General features: G+C 33.9%; 1 protein-coding gene across 1 annotated transcript in view; it reads right to left on the bottom strand.

The window, feature by feature from the left end:
* Positions 1-17,113, bottom strand: part of Dok6 (docking protein 6) — a 309,821-nt gene that overhangs the window by 134,673 nt on the left and 158,035 nt on the right. The window lies entirely within an intron of this gene.

The following is a 17,113-nucleotide window of genomic DNA, read 5'->3' as shown; positions in this document are numbered from 1 at the left end:
GAAGTATGTGGTCTGGAGGTCAGATCCCTAACTCATCGAGAATTGCAATGAATCAGGAATTTGTCCTAGAATGGGATTAATGTATATATTGGGATTCATTTACTACAAAGAGGAGGGAGGTGTCATAACTGTGCCTTGATTTCTATGTAATGTGTGTCCTACAGGTTTATATGTCTCTAGGTGGTGACATGTTTGGGGAGATTGTACAATAGTTAAAACAGTAATCCTCAGTCTGTGGGTCACAACCCCTTTGGAGGTCCTATGACCCTTTCACACCTAAGACCATTTGCATAACAGATATTTAATTTATGATTCATAGCAGTTACAAAACTACAGATAAACAATAGCAATGAAAATAATTTTATAGTTGGGAAATACCATGACATGAATAAGTGTATTAAGGGGTCACAGCATTAGGAAGTTTGAGAACATTTGCTTTAGAATGTGTGATTCTGCTAAGGGAGGTATATTGCCTGGAGGTAGGGCTTGAGACTTTTAGGTGGTCTTGCTTCCAGCGTGTCGGAGACATCTAATACTTTGTTGACATCTTATAACACCTACCCAGCATTCTCACCACTGAGGAGCAAGCTCAGTCTGGTAACCTTGCAGTTGGACGGATTTACTAATATTGATATCTTCTGAACCATAAGTCAAAATAAATCAGTCTTCCTTTCAGTAAGGCTTGCTATCACAGTAATGACAAAAGTGGCCAATACACATCTACAGAGTAACTTTCCAATTACTTAATCACTCATTATTCTTGTAGAAAATTATTTAAAGGTGTGTTGCTTTTTTTATGCTGCATTTGTTTAACTCTGTGGAGCTATGATTAGTTGCCAATCTAAAACACCTGATGGTCTAATAAAGATATGAACAGCCAATAGTGAGACATCAGAAAGGATAGATGGGGCTGGAAGTATAGAGTATAAATAGGAGGAAAAGAAAAAGGAGAAAGATAGAACAAGGAGAGGAGAATGACAGTGACCAGCCACCCAACCACCCAGCCAGTCATGGAGTAAGAGTGAAAGCAAGAGAACTGAAATAAAGAAAGGTAAAAGCAGAGACAAAAGATAGGAAATTTAAAGAAAAACTGGCTAGAAACCAGCCTACTAAGGCCGGACATTTATAAGAAAGTGTAAGTCTCTCTGTGTGTGATTTATTTGGGAACTGGGTCACAGGTCTCCCAAAAAGCCAAAGGTAAAAACAAACAAACAAACATCAACATTTTGGCATTCCAACATGGGATTAGAGTAAAAGAAAATTCAACAACAGATTCTTGTTTGGATTATGTCTCAATTTCATTGTACTCAAAAGATACTCTTTTTCTTTGCTAGAAATAACAGAGTTTCTCCAATATAACTAAAATCCCATAGTATGAAAGCTTTAGGGTTAAGTAACATGAGTTACAAAAGTTCTAATATGATGTCTCTGTGGATGAGGGGTCAATGTAATGACAGAATAGGAATCAAGTATCCAAGCTACTTTGCAGATTTTTTTTTATAAATATAAAGTTTAATATTCAGGGGCAATCACCAATATCACAATAGGAAAATTGGATCCAAACTTCTGCATTGGCACCTGCCCAGAGAAGTTTCTGACTTTTCCATGCAGCATAAATCTGTACTGAAACTATGTAATAAAGATTTCCATCAAACCTCTTGCTCTTTGTAGATGACACTACAACCTTTGCTTTGACATTTTAAACTCCTCATAAAAAGTTATCTGTGACAGGTTTTCCTGACTTCAGGGATTTTAATATCAAGTTCTTTTCTACCATTAGGCCAATTCTAGCAAGGTCAAATCATGCTTCCTTCCGGAGTTTGGTCACACTGCCTTAACATCAAATAGGCCTGATTAACATGTTGTCAAGAGAGATTTGCTGCTGCTTCTTAGTTTTATGTAGATCACAACATTCACTAGAACATAAAACAGAAAGATCCTGTATTTTATCACATAATCAAAACAGTGTCTCTGATATTCTAATTAGGGGAAGCATTATAACTACCTCTGGCACTGTTGAGATATTTTAGCATTTATAAATTTATTTTGGGGCTGGAGAGATGGCTCAGCAGTTAAGAGCACTGGCTGCTCTTCCAGAGGTCCTGAGTTCAATTCCCAGCAACCATGTGGTGGCTCTCAACCATCTATAATGAGATCTGGTGCCCTCTTCTGGCCTGCATGCATACATGCAGACAAAATGCTGTGTACAAAATAAATAAATAAATCTTTAAAAAAAAATAAAAAAAATTTATTTTGTATCTGCCTTATTACAGTCAGATTTCTGCTAATCTCTGCACGTGGGTATGTTAGTCATTTAAGGAATATTTATTAGAAACTGATAATGTCCTTCTTTCAAGGCTGAAGATACCATGATAGTAACTAAAGTTTCAAAAATTGTAGAGGTATTTACAGCATTTTTTCCCCTGACCTCTGGAATATACTAAAAAATCCTCAAGTCATTACCTGAAACCTGCAGTCACACTGGATTCTAGGAACAAGAAAGCTTGTAAGCAGGTAACTTCTTTATGAAATTGCTCTTTCTAATTAGGGAAACACCCCATAAATGGGAACAACTGCCCTTTAATAAGAACAGGGGTCCCATATGGGAACAATTGCCCCATAACGAGAATATAGACTGCTCTACTATGAAAGAGCAACCATTTCAGGATGGAACAAGCAACATTTGCTTGTTCCTTCAAACAATGATTCTCAGAGTCCCCTTATAATAAGAATGGGAAAAAAGTTCAACTACACCATAGTCTGAACAAGCTAGTACTTATGCATACACCTGTTTCAGTTCTTCCCCTGTTTAATCCAATATTTATACCAGTTGCCCCCAAATGGAGATAAGGATTATTATCATGTTGTCTCATATGATTATGTTAAGTATTAAATTTATTTCCTGCCTTAAACATTACTGTTTTCGTTTGCTTTCTGGGAGTGAGATGCTGGATATGATTTATTGGGATTTCCCTCTCCCCAGAATTGAGCTTCTGGCCTGGGACTTTGGAAACCCACTTAAACGATGTGAGATGCACCATCACCACAAGGCTAAATTTCTTCCCTGAAAGTGCCCATTACTTTTAAATATTTTGAACTTGTATGACTCACTGAGTTTAAATGGTATTTCTGCATAAGCCTGAATGGGAGGTTATTTTCTAGAACATGAGCAAATTGTATATGGTTACACCAGAGATAAAAGTAGCACCCCTTCTCCTAGCCAGTACTAACTGTCCTTTTTCAAATAATGCAGCTATGTTTTTTACGTGTTCTTTCTTATGTAAGCTCTGCATGTTTAAATATTTTGTATATTAGTTTAATTCATTCTTCTTACTGAATTAGTATTTTTCTGTAAACTCTGTTTTATAAGAACCTATGACCTCTTGCAAACTAGTAAAGTACTTTACGACTGGACTATACTCTGTGCTACTGTTTGTGTGTGAATCATTGTATTTCTTTCTTATTAAGCTGATGTACACTACAGATGAAAGTTCTGTAGACCTTTGCCTTTTGTCACTTGTTTTACACATTAAACTTCTTAGTCTACACTAAATGTGCAAATAGGTAAATTCCTTTGTGGATGAAGAGACAGTAAATATTCTGTAAAGTTTTCTCTATCTTTCTCTTCATGAAAGGAATGTTTTTCATTAAGCTCCTTTAAACCATTAGCTTGTGTCTGGACTTAAGCTCCAAACTCTGTAGCAGAAACTCAAATGTTTCATTATGTCTAAGATTAAATTAAGAAAGTTGGCAGTTTTGAATCTGAAAATTGAAAGGTACCTGGTTATAGCAAGAAAAATGGACAAAGGTGAAATATGTGAGAAATGCGTTTGTTTGTGGAGAGAAGAGATGGGCAAACAAAATTGTAGGCCAATATGAAGTTCATATCTGGAAAAGTTTCTTCCATTTCACCTTAAGAGTTCCAAGGCGGTGAGAGTGTTTCCCTTTTAATAAGGAAAATGGTCTCTACATGGAATATCCTAAGAAAGGCCTTCTGAGTAAAATATTACATTCAAGCTTTATTGCTTTCATTAAATCTTGGCTGAAGACAACGATATTAAAGTTAAATGATCCAAAATAAGATATACTTGAAAAAGAAAAGAATTTCATCATATGTATAGAAATATCTCCACCAGATAAAACTCCCATTGCATAATTAAAATGTATGATATTGGTCACATGCTACTTTATCATATGATCCAGGCAAGACTAGTTTTGTGGCAATCCTAAATCATTGTAACCTTCCCTCACTGCATTTAGCTCTTAGTAAAAGTCTCAGGAAAGTACAGATGAAATACTCCTCTTATCTCCTTCATATTCCACAATTTTCATTGCATTTTCTTTTCAGAGTCTTCTGTGATTGAGTGATCAATGTTATCTTCATATTTATTAAATTATTAAATAGCTGGCTTGCTGTAAACTGAAGAAAAATATTTCTCCAAAAACTATTTCTAGGATAATATAGAGCTTTTCCTCATTTTCAAGTAAAATATATAAAGCAATATATATTTGTTAAAACTTCCATTCATGCAAAAACACTTTTTACTAAACTGACCTCAATGATAGCTCATGCACTTCCGCTTTTCCCTCACACTTAAAACCTTGACAGTACTCCAGCAGACATGAGATGAGCACATCTCTGTTTAGCATATACAAAATAACATTTCACTTCAGTGTCAGATTTGAAGAACTGTCTGCTTAGAGATGAGGAAATAATAGCTTTGTTTCTGAAGAGGAGGTATTTTTTTTTCTCCCTATATAATGCCTCTCTGATTTTTTTCTATAAATTTGGTTCACACTTAATTTTTCTTTAAAGTTTGTTTCAAATACAACCTTCATTCAGCCTCCCAGATCAATTTACATGTGACATTGTCACTCTGCATTTTTCATTGTATTTTATTGAAGCCCAAATGCCATTGACAAACTTTTTGCCTTTCTCAACCACGATAGTTTAAGATATAGTTTTTTAGAAAATTCAGTTATTTTAGTACCTTGAAAGCATAGTGCAGCACACAAGCATGGGAAATGATCAGTAAATGCTGAACATATAAATAGAAGTGACTATCAGTTATTTCTTGAATATTGAATACAATTTGTAGGAGCACATGAAAATAAAATGGATAGACTCTTTTGTTGAATGCTCTAAGGTCCAGTGTTGAGTTCTATGTGGGCCTTGTAAACTTAGCTATCTAGATAAGAAAGATATTGGAATAAGAAAAACAAATCAATTTGTCTTTTTTTGCAAAAGTCCAGGTTGCTAACCTTCACCCACTCAAAATTATTTTGCTTAATTTCATTATCTATATTTTTTCTTTCACTTTATTATGGATATTTATCTCATAAGGAAAATATTATATAAATTGTATTTGATTCTGAATGTACTAAACTATTGGTCATTTTTTATAATCTATATAGATATGACAGTGAAATCTCTAAGAAAGGTCAACAATGGAAAGCCAACACAATGAGTTACTCCTTAAGTGTATCTAGTTGTTTATTGAGATAAACCAAATTATTTTTGGTTTAACAGAAACTTGAATAGCATTTGTTTTTTAAATTGGAAACTCCAGTCTGTTATTTTGCTCATTTTCTGAATTGTGGAAGTTAGGTTTGGCTTCCAGACAGCCAACTAAAATGTACATACTTGTTTTCCACAGTAACAAATGACAAATATCAGCAACTGACAGAATAATCAAATACGACATTCCTCTGCCTGGCATGAATGCATTGCAGAGGGCTTTGATATGGAGGTTAGCAAATGACACAAAGGCTCATAACTATTCAAAGAACACAAAAAGGAAGATAAATGAACACCTTTATATAGTGTGAAAACGTATTGCATGCACCTAAGTGTGTATGTACATGAGTGTGTATATGTCTCTTTGTGTGCATGCCTGCAAATAGAAATGCACAAATGGTTGGATGTGTGTGTGTGTGTGTGTGTGTGTGTGTATCTGAATGTAATTTTTAGAGATGGGAGTATGATGTTAAAACATTACAGGAAAGAATTATCAAAAAGGAAGTTGGGACCATGTCATCAAGTGACGTATTTTTTTCTGATTCACAGCCCATTATCTTTTGAACATTTTCAATGATATCTTAAAATGGTATATAGTAATCAGAGGTATTTCTCTTATAGAAATACAAAAAGGATATCTTTAAAACAGTATATTGAATCATTTTATAATTCCCTGCTTATTGTGAAACATTGTAAAATAAGATTTCTGATTGTCCTAGTAATATTGAATATCTAGCATTTACCAAATGCATTGCAAACAGTGTCCTCACAAATAACCACAGGCAAACTGAGGTGAAAGTCATTTTTATATATTTTCTAAGTTATTCCTGAATGTGTTTCAACTCTAAGACAATGGTATGTTTACATTCTCAGTATCCTGGAGTTCTATTCTTATCACTGCAATTAAAGATCAGTTTGTTTGTGTTTTTAGTGTCCTTGACTTTATTTATGGCTGCTTAATCAAATATACAGTTGGTCACTGTGAGCAATGTCTCATCCCCCCACAGAGATTAACGCCTAAATTAAAATATAAAGTATCTATTATGAGCCAGGTGGTGGTGGCATACACCTTTAATCCCAGTATTCGGGAGGCAAAGACAGGTTGATCTTTCTGAGTTTAGGCCAGCCTGGTCTACAAGAGCTAGTTCCAGGACAACCAGGGCTGTTATATAGAGAAACTCTGTCTTGAAAAAACAAAACAAACAAATATATTATGCTAAACTCCAAGAAAACAACCTCCATTTTTTTCTTCAAAAAAGAAAAGAAAAAGAGGAATTGTTTTTGGAATATCTTTTCATGCCCTCCCAAGTGTAGTGTATAGGAGCGAGTGTCATTAAGATTATCCCTTACCACTGGCTATTGTTATTTGTTTATATGCCTTTATGGAAAAACATGTTTTTGCCATGTGTGGCTTATTCACCATGCGCAAAGACTTGTCCATCCTGTGCACCTTGTCTGCCATGTACATGGCTTGTCCTGTCCTTGTGATTGTATATTATAACTATAAGGCTCTTCTTAACCCGCAGGGTATAAATTGTTTAATGCTCTGAATAAAGTTGGCTACTGCATACTGTTCTATTCTACTTCATTTATCTGCTCTGTTATCCCAGTGAAAATACATTCATTTACTTTATTAAAAATACTAATATTTCAAATGTATAAAAATGCTTGCTTAATTTTTTTAAATCAAGAATTTTTCAAAGTATGAAAGTATGAAAAATGTCTGGAAATTTCTGATTTTCATCAAATCAGTTTTTTTATAGTTCTCTGTTTGTTTTAGGCAAATGACAACTTCCTTTTTTATGGATTGGTTTGAATGCAGCATTACTCAAAAGACAATCCCCAGTAGTAAGAGAAATTAACTTTAGTTTGCTCAATATGTGTAAGACAAGTCTAGGGGATTGGTGCTTGTGAAAGTCAACATAGTCCTAAGAGTTAACAAGCAAGGTCATAGTGTCCCTTTATGCTTGTTAACAAATCAATTTCCTTTTCAAGCTAACTTAAAATAGTTTCTTTTTAATTTTCTCTTAAATGCTGACTGAATAATAAAACAACTTAAAGTATTAGTTTAGTAGTCATAAAGATAGCTTGCTGGTCTGTTCTGTGAGAAGAGGTTCAGCAAACAGAACGCAAGTGACTGATGCCTCACGATGAGTGGTTGCGAGGATGGGAAGGATTTGATTGCCTTGGAAGAGCCAAGAGTTTGACTGTAAAGGTAAGGAGAATGAAAATATATATCCATAAAGAAAATGTGGACAAGTTTGAGAAAGAAGTACAGAAAAGTTGGAGATGTAGTAGATACAGATCAGGGGTAGAGTGCTTACCTATCATATATGAATGTCTACATTTATTATCTATCATCAAGTGTTGGTGAAGAAAAGAAAAACATGTAAAACCTGACTATTTTCATAATCTTAAGTAGATGATCAAATTTTGAAAAAAAAACTATTGAACATAGGCTATATAATAATAAAGATTCCCTATAATGCAAGGAGATACTAAGTTTAAAACAGTAGATTAGCCAGAACAAAAGCCTCAGTTGATAAGGTAGATGTAGATATGCATGCTTTGTAGTGTAATGTATAAAAGAATAATAATACTGTGAAGAGAGAGAATCCATTATATATTAATAATATTCTATGTGCAATTTTTCAAACATAGTAAAGAACTGATTTTTGTTTTGTTTCATTTTTGTATGTATGGTTAGAGAACATTCCATATTAATATTACAACTAAGATTTAAAAAATATGATAAGATATCTTAATATTTCAGTGAATAAGATGTTATACCAAAGAGAACCATCAATTATCATTATCATTTAGACATTAAAATGCAACATCAAGCTTTAGCAAAAGAATAATGAAACAGAAAACAAATTTGAGAATATCAATATTTTACAGATTAGACAAAGATGTTAAAAATAGAGATAAATTATTGTATTTTTGTCACGGTATTTTAATATACATTTAGTAGGATATGTTCCAGAATTATCAGACTGAAAAAAAAAACAGAAATAGTTACCCAACAATTACTATTGAAGTCATAAAGTCCTATAGTAACTGAAGGGGAGGAATCAAATCAACTTCCACAGCATCATAATTATCAATGTCTTAAAGACCTCCCAGTGACAAAAAATTGCAGTAAATACAGGAACTACCTATCAAAAATGCTTTATATTTCTCATCTAACGTATTAGAATGTAAGATCGTAAATTTATAAGGATTATAGACCTAAATATTTTGAACTAATATTGAATGGAAATTCAATAGCTTTTCATAATATATATTTGGAGCTAACTCTTTAAAGGATCATGAGTCTCTTCTGGACTTTCCATCCTTGTTCACTAGTTTATTCTAGGCTCATACAATCATAAAACATGATTTTAGTGTTTATTTGACAGAAAGTAGAGGTGGGGCGATGAGAACAGGAGAATTCTGGGAAGGAGGAAGAGCATTCCTCCCAATCCTGCCCAGATCACCAAAGAAGCAGGATGTGACCCGCCCTGCTAAAAAAGATACTGAGCCATGTGGCTAACATAGACTAGAATAATGGGATAACATAAGTTATAAGAGCTAATATGAAGCCTGAGCTAATGGGCCAATCAGTTTATATCTTATGGAGACCTCTGTGTGATTTTTGCTGGGACTAAACCACTGGAGGACCAGGCGGGACAGAAACCCCAACAAGCTGGCCCTCATGTTACAAATACTCATGTCTGTTAAGGGTCATGCCACTGCATGGAAACAGTGCAGTTGAACCAAGACACCTAAACGTTGGAAGAATCTTCTCAATTTTTCCTAAGTCCTTTTGGATCCTACGCTCCAGCCTTATCTTCTCCACTGGAATTAAACACTTAGTCATAGCAAAACACATCTCACTTTCAGTCAAAGTTTCAACTCATGTTTTTTCTCTTAATTTTTGATTTGGAAAACATAATACACATCTCAAAAATTCCAGGGACTTAACCTTCTCTATAGAAACAAGAAATAAAAAAGAACTTACTACTATTCTCAACTGAATCAACAACTCTTTTTACTGCTGATTGGGATGGGGTGGCTGTGAAGATCTTTTCTACAAACTCCATTTAGATATAAGAATATGAGGATTGGAATTTAGCCAAGGAAAGCTGAGCATAAGGGCCAGTCAAGGTAGTGAGGTCCTGGCTAAGGGCTTACAGTGGACATTGAATACATCCTTATTTTTAATTCCTTCCCATCCTCTAATTGCAAATCACAATTCTAGAATGTTAATGTTATTTCTTATGATTGCTTTAAATTTTTGTTAGAAAGTTCTTATAAAAGTTCTTTATAAGTTCTCAACAGTGTGATAGTGAAATTATCCTAAATAAAATAGTTTTCTGAAACTAAAATCATTATGATGTCATAAATATAACCATAGTTTGTCAATGTGGGAAATAAGAATTAAATTATTGGAAGTATTTTTCAATCCAAAGATAAAAAAATGACACAGCAAGCTTCATTTTAAAACAAAGCAGGTATTAGATAGACTGTGAGTCACTACAGTTATGACTCTGTAATTCTGAAGTTGTTGCCTTCAGAATTAGGGTCCTAATAGACCTGGCCTCAGGGTCTCTGCAGTGAGAAAGAAGTAAGAAAAGAGCTGGGCTTGGCTACTCATCTAATATGCAGGCTCAGCATTTTTCTTGTTGTCTATTTTATATAGAATGGCTGGGAGCTGCTCTCTGAAATGTCCATTTGCAATATATTTGAAGAAGGATCATACATTTCCACAATCTGAAAATATTTTGATGCTTTTCATTCTTTCTCTGTCTGTACTCTCTCTGACAGTTTCTGGAAAATACAGGAAATGTGGAGAGTTCATATAGACTGAGAATGAATTTTCAAATACAAAAGTGTCATATATTACATACTCACACTTCTCTTTAAAGTCATAGGTATTTTGTCTTTATAACACTCAGGCTTGCTTTGGATTTTAATGTACTTATGTAGTCACTTACCATAGTGATGATAAACTAAGAGTTTCGACTCTCACAACTCTTTTGGAGGATGTTGAAGATTTCTGAAAGCTGTAATATTTCTCATCATATTTTCTGGCACCACACCTCTCATCAGAACACACACAAAAATCTATAATCTTGTAAGTATGATTAGGAAATAATAAATGCTACAAAGTCCAGTTGGTAGTTATGAAAAGAAAAAACCCTCACTGAAAATAGATATATAGATAGGTAGATGATAAATAGATAGATACATATATGATAGACAGTGACTGTGTGGGAAAATAAAACAGTATAGTACAGTTAGTCAGTTTGTAAAAAGAGAGATATCATCGTCAAGATTTAAAGGGCAGAGCATCCTTGAACCCCCAAGAAATAATCAGGAAGAGTCTTGAAAGGTTATGACATGGCAAAGGGCAGTTTCATCAAAACTCAGTGTCTGAGGTAGAGGAAAGTAGTGTGTTTAGAGGTTTACCATAAAGGAAAGAACATGCTGAAAATAATTCTGCTAGAGTCAAGCAGAATAAAAACCAGCAACCATTTAGCCTGCACCCACTTAAACCAAGTGGGCACACAAAAAAGATGCCTTAGAATTAAATAAAATGAGTCTGTCAAGACTCAATCCCTCCAGTGACATTTAAAGGGTACTGATGTGGGAGTACTGTATGCTGTGATTACCATTAATGAAGAAAGAAACTGCCTTGGCCTGTTGATAGGGTAGAACTTAGGTAGGCAGGAGAACTGGACTGAATGCTGGGAGAAAGAGGGTGGAGTCAGAGATGCCATGGAGCTGCTAGAGTCAGACATGCCGAATCTTTGCCAGTAAGCCACTGCCACGTGGTGATATACAAATTAATAGATATGGGTTAAAGTAATATAAGAGTTAGCCAATAAGAAGCTAGAGCTAATGAGCCAAGCAGTGTTTTAATTAATACAATTTCTGTGTGATTATTTTGGTTCTGGGTGGCTGGGATGAACAAATAGCCTCCTCCTACAAGGTACATTATTTCAAAATTGATATATTATAAGATATAAACTATACTCTATTGGTGTAGGAGGTTCTTCTGTTTATGTGTTGCTTTCATTGGTTGAATAAAGAAACTGCCTTGGCCTTTTGATAGGGCAGAACTTAGATAGGTGGGGTAGACCGAACTGAACACTGGGAAGAAGGTCAGTGTGGCAGATGCCATGAAGCTCCACTCTGAGACTGACACTGGTTAGAATCTTTCCCAGTAAGCCACAACCTTGTGGTGTTACACAGATTGATAGAAATGGGTTAGATCAGGATGTGAGAGTTGGCCAAGAGGCTGGAGATAATGGGCCAGGCAGTAATTTAATTAATACAATTTCTCTGTGGCTATTTTTGGGGTTAAGCTAGCCATACAATGCACAGAGACACATGAAAAGAATAAAGTTTTTAAAAAGACAGCAGAATAAAACTGTAATACCACTCTTACTCTTATTTTTGTATTAAATATCCTCAAACACTCCATTTTAACCATGAGCAAAACAAATAAATTATATTAGAATAGATTTTGGAAAATGTATACATGCATATGATATATATGTACAAATGATAAAACCAAATGTCTGTATTAGAAATTCCTAGAAATGATAGTCAAAACTATGGAACTAAACTGAAATCATGATCCCCCCAAAAAAATCAATAAAAATTCAACTCTCCTGGATTTTCTAAATGAGAAACAATTAAGATGAACAGCAATTAATTTACTGATGGTGAGTGCTTAATGAATTTAAAACATATTTTGTAAATGTATCTGTAAGAAAAAGCTAACATCCACCTGAGACATACACCACAATAAACCAGACTGCAAACCTCTCACAATGATAAAACAAAAAGATTGAGATAACATAGATGATAAATAAAGAATGAACTGAAAACTAAAAATGAATTGTACCTGGCAGCATAATTTTGTAATTAAGTTTGTACATTAAAATATAAAGTATTTCCAGATTTGTTTACAATCATGAAAACACAAAAATATATTTTTGTTTTAAAAGAGTAAAGCTTATCCATATAGCCCAAAACAGTACTCCTGAGTCTTTTCCACTGGAAAGAAAAGTGTGTGTAGCAAAACTGGATGATAACAAATCCTAAAACATCTGCATGGTTAAATATTAAAAAATATAAAAGACTGAACTCTTGATGCATGCAAAAATATGGGTGACTATGCAGCTATTTTGCTGTGTGAACTCCATAAGGTACTGTGACTTTCATTGCATAATATTCTTGGAATGCAGAAATGAAAAACAAAATAATAATTACTAGTAGCTACTAAAAGCAAATTAGAGGTGTGGGTTTGATTACAAGGGCTTCCACAGTTGTAGCTATATAAATATGCATGTGGTAAAACAATATGAAACTGTACACAAACATTGTGTTTTTCTGAATTTTGTGTTGTTATACCTTGACATAAGTTAAGTCTAGTGGAGGAAATGTATCAGAGATAAATAGGAACATTTGAGAGCTAGTACCAGACAAATCAAACTTATATCTACATGAAAATGGAAATCTAGAGTGGCTTACACTGAAAGGCTCCAAAATGGGAATGACTTAGGTGTTCTCATTAGGTAATAATCATGCATAAAGTGAAGCCGACCTGTACTGAAGTTCCCAGCAATGAAAGGAATGAAGTACTGAACTTATGTGAACATATTTCAAAAGAACTATGTAATTTAGAAAATTTTTAAAGATTGTCTACAAAATGATTACATTTGTATAACATTCTCTAATGACAATTTTTCAAGATGGAAGACATGTCCCAAGACACATGGGCAAAGTTGGGCTGGGCTGGGCTGGTCTGGAGGTCCATGAGATTATACTGTGTAATGTATATATGATATATGAGTTGTCATGAACTTGATTGTGTTTTGCCTAGGAATAGCTATAGACGGTAAAAAAAAAGTTTATAGCATTAAACATACACATACATGCATATATGCATACATAATGAAAGGAAAACAAAAATCTTTCATTTGTTTGTTTTTATTGAGCTATATATTTTCTCTGTTCCCCTTCCCTTCTACTCTCTCCCATGGTCTCCATGCTCCCGATTTACTCAGGAGATCTTGTCTTTTTCTACTTCCAATATAGATTGGATCCATGTATGTCTGTCTCTCTTAAGGACTTCTTTGTTGTATAGGTTCTCCAGGATTGTGACTTATAGACTGGTTTTTCTTTGCTTTATGGCTAAAAGCCACTTGTTAGTGCCCACAAATTTCAAAATGCCACTTTTTTCTTCTGTGTAGTACTCCCTGTGTAAATGTACCACATTTTCCATATCTATTCTTAAGTTGAAGGGCATTTAGGTTATTTCCATTTTCTGGCTATGACAAATAATGGTGCTATGAACATGGTTGAGCAACATGTGTTTTTGGTACAATTGAGCATCTTTTGGGTATATACCCAAAAGTGGTCTTGCTGGGTCTTGAGGAAGGTTGTTTCCTAACTTTCTGAGAAATTGCCATACTGACATCCAAAGCAGCTATACCAGTTTGCATTCCCACCATCAATGGAGGAATGTTCCCTTTACCCCACATCCTCTACAGCATAAGTTGTCATCAATGTTTTTGATCTTCATCATTCTTGTGGGTGTAATATGGAATCTCAGAGTTGGAAGACACAAATCTTGAATGCAATTTTAGTAAACTGGATCAATGCCAATCTCCTATTGGTAATGATATTATACTATGATCTTCTAAAATGTCATCTGTGGAGTCTATTTTATTCATCAGAACTGTATATGAAATAGGATTATTTCAAAAGAATCAGTAAAAAGAATAACATTAATATTGCTTTTTTACACATTGTATAAAGTATATGTATTATAACACTCACACAAAACACATGCACACAAATATATATATATATATGATTAGTTTTGATAGGAAGAAATATTTCATGTCTTGTATCTTAGTAGTAAACATTTTAATATGATGATAGTATTACAGTACTTAAAATCTTTAAAGGACAAGACTAAAATACCCATGATAAGTACCATGATGCTTGGAACTCACTTTCAAGAGTTTGGTAACCTCGTGTTCAGCTTACATTTGGGTGTTCATGTTGGTAAGACTTTATGATGTAGTTTCTGATGCTATTATGAGACAGAGTCTCACAGCAAACAGCTAAGGACACCAGCAAACATGACAAATTGGATGTGGGGAGCCCACTAGGTTATAGTCATACACAAAGAACTACAGGCAACTGAGTAATGAGGGACCAGGAGAGATGCCCCTCCTAGGGAAGAGCACATCAATTACTTGTCTAATGCTCAATGATCAGTCCTAGAAAAAAATATATATATGTGTGTGTGTGTGTGTGTGTGTGCGCGCGCGCGTGTGTGTGTCTATGTAATATTACATGGAGTAAGCAGTTCATATTTGGGATTATATATGTATATACAATTACATATGTACATGCAATAACAAAGAATAAAGAGGTCATAAATCTGAAGACGAGACGTATGTTTGAGGATTTGAAGGGAGAAAAGGAAAAGGAGAAATGTAGTTAAAATACAGTCTCAAAACTAAGCTAGAAAGGGTTTGGTAAAAGGGTAGAGTAAGTCAAAAGAGACAGGAAGAGGGAAGAGAAAATAATGTCAATATTGTAAAATGAAACTGCTGACTTCAGGTATAAATGGTCTTTTTATCTATATTTCTTCCAATTTTTAATTTTATATTATTTCAAAACATGTAAATCAATAGTTCTCAACCTGTGTATTGTGATCCCTTTGGGAGTTGAATGACCCTTTCACAGGGGTCACATATCAGATATCCTGTATATCAGAATTTACATTAAAATTTATGACAGCAAAATTACAGTCGAAAAGTACCAATAAAATAATTTTATAATTGGGGTCACCACAGCATGAGGAACTGTATTAACGGGTCACAGCATTGGGAAGGTTGAGAACCACTGACAATAATAAATAAAATTCCTGTAGTTAATAACTGCTATTAAAGAAGCAAAAACATACCAAATTTATTCAGTATTTTAAATTCTGGCAATTGGAGAGAAGCAAGGTCATAGTTTCATAACTCAGGAAGTATTTGGTAGCATATTTTAATGTTTTTCTTTGCTATAGTTTGTGTCCAGCAATGCAGCTGCTGTGCAAAATGGGTGGAATTGACAATATGATGCAGAATAATAGTAGACGTTATTATCTTCAAGAAGATAGTTGACAATAATACTTACTTTGGGGGCCTCACTGCACTGTAAATTTTCTCAATTAGTTTCATGGTATGGAAACTTAAATCTAACCCACCAGTAAAATAATTGTATCTGGGAAGAATTGCTTTTATAATAATTTATTTCCCAGATACAATTATTTTACTGGTGGGTTAGATTTAAGTTTCCACACCATGAAACTAATTGAGAAAATTTACAGTGCAGCAGAAATCTTTAATAATTAAATAAATTAATTAATTAATTAAAAAAAAACAAAAAGCAACAAAAATAAAAAAAAGAATTATTATCATGATTTAATCATTTACTTCTTTAAAGATGGAGCTCTGAGTTCTGCTCAGCCTTAAAGAATTAAAAAGCAAAGGATTGCTTCATAATCTTTTTATAGAATCATCCCAATACCACTAATTATCTAATGTATGTGAGAGAGTGAAATAAACTGTTACTCAAATATAAAAAGAGATGTAATCAAATTTTCCCAATATACATCTTGCAGTCAGTTTAGTTAATTATTAGGTAAGATTTGTATATGTGGCTCTGTATGTATGTATGTGTACATTTTTATGTGTCTCTTTCTCTGTCCCTATCTCCCCTCTCCCACCACATGTGTCTGTGTTTGTAATAGCATGATTGATGCTTCCTATTTAATTATTGAGTCTGAGTTAGGTTTTTTATGAAAAAAAAGAAAAAACATTTTATAACAAATATTATTCTGGTACATTATTGAAGGAGGTTGGCATTGTTTAAAATAAGAAGCCGCTGATAAGAGAGTACTTATAATATTTAGTGAAAATCATGAGCAAAGATATGGTTACTAACAGTTTTATTTATTTGTACAACCCTAGAATAAAGAAAAATTTTTTAATGTATGTCTTTGCAACAAATAAAAATAGTCTGTCACTTCCTTAATTTTAAGAATTGTGATTCTCCATAAAAGGAAGACCATCTGAGAAAAAAGCATCTCTACTCCACATACCGTCTTGGCCCTACAGTTTGCCTCTATCACTTTTATCAATGTCACTGACCTCAAGAAAACAGATACATATACTTCTGCTGCCAGTCATGTGGTTATGACCTAAGATTCTGTTCCTTAAGACCATATCAGAGATTTGGGCAGAGATTCCAAATAGCCATGAAACCAGTATGAAGACTGAGAGCTCCATGTAGCAGTCTGCATCTGTCTTTCACTAAAATGTTCATCTTACAAAATTATATCTTTTATAAAATAAGAATTAGATAAAGGCCATTTAATGCAAAAGCAGGAACACCTACAAAAGCTTATGGAGACTATTCTATAAGGTAACATCTGGAGAACACAATTTGAAAGACATAAAGGAAACTAACAAGAAAATGTGTAAGGATACCAGATTGAGGGAATATTTTGCCGTATTTGCAAACTACAATTTT

The sequence above is a fragment of the Chionomys nivalis genome, chromosome 14 (assembly GCF_950005125.1).
Source record: "Chionomys nivalis chromosome 14, mChiNiv1.1, whole genome shotgun sequence".
Taxonomy (NCBI): Eukaryota; Metazoa; Chordata; class Mammalia; order Rodentia; family Cricetidae; genus Chionomys; species Chionomys nivalis.
This window is presented reverse-complemented; position numbering and strand designations above follow the sequence as displayed.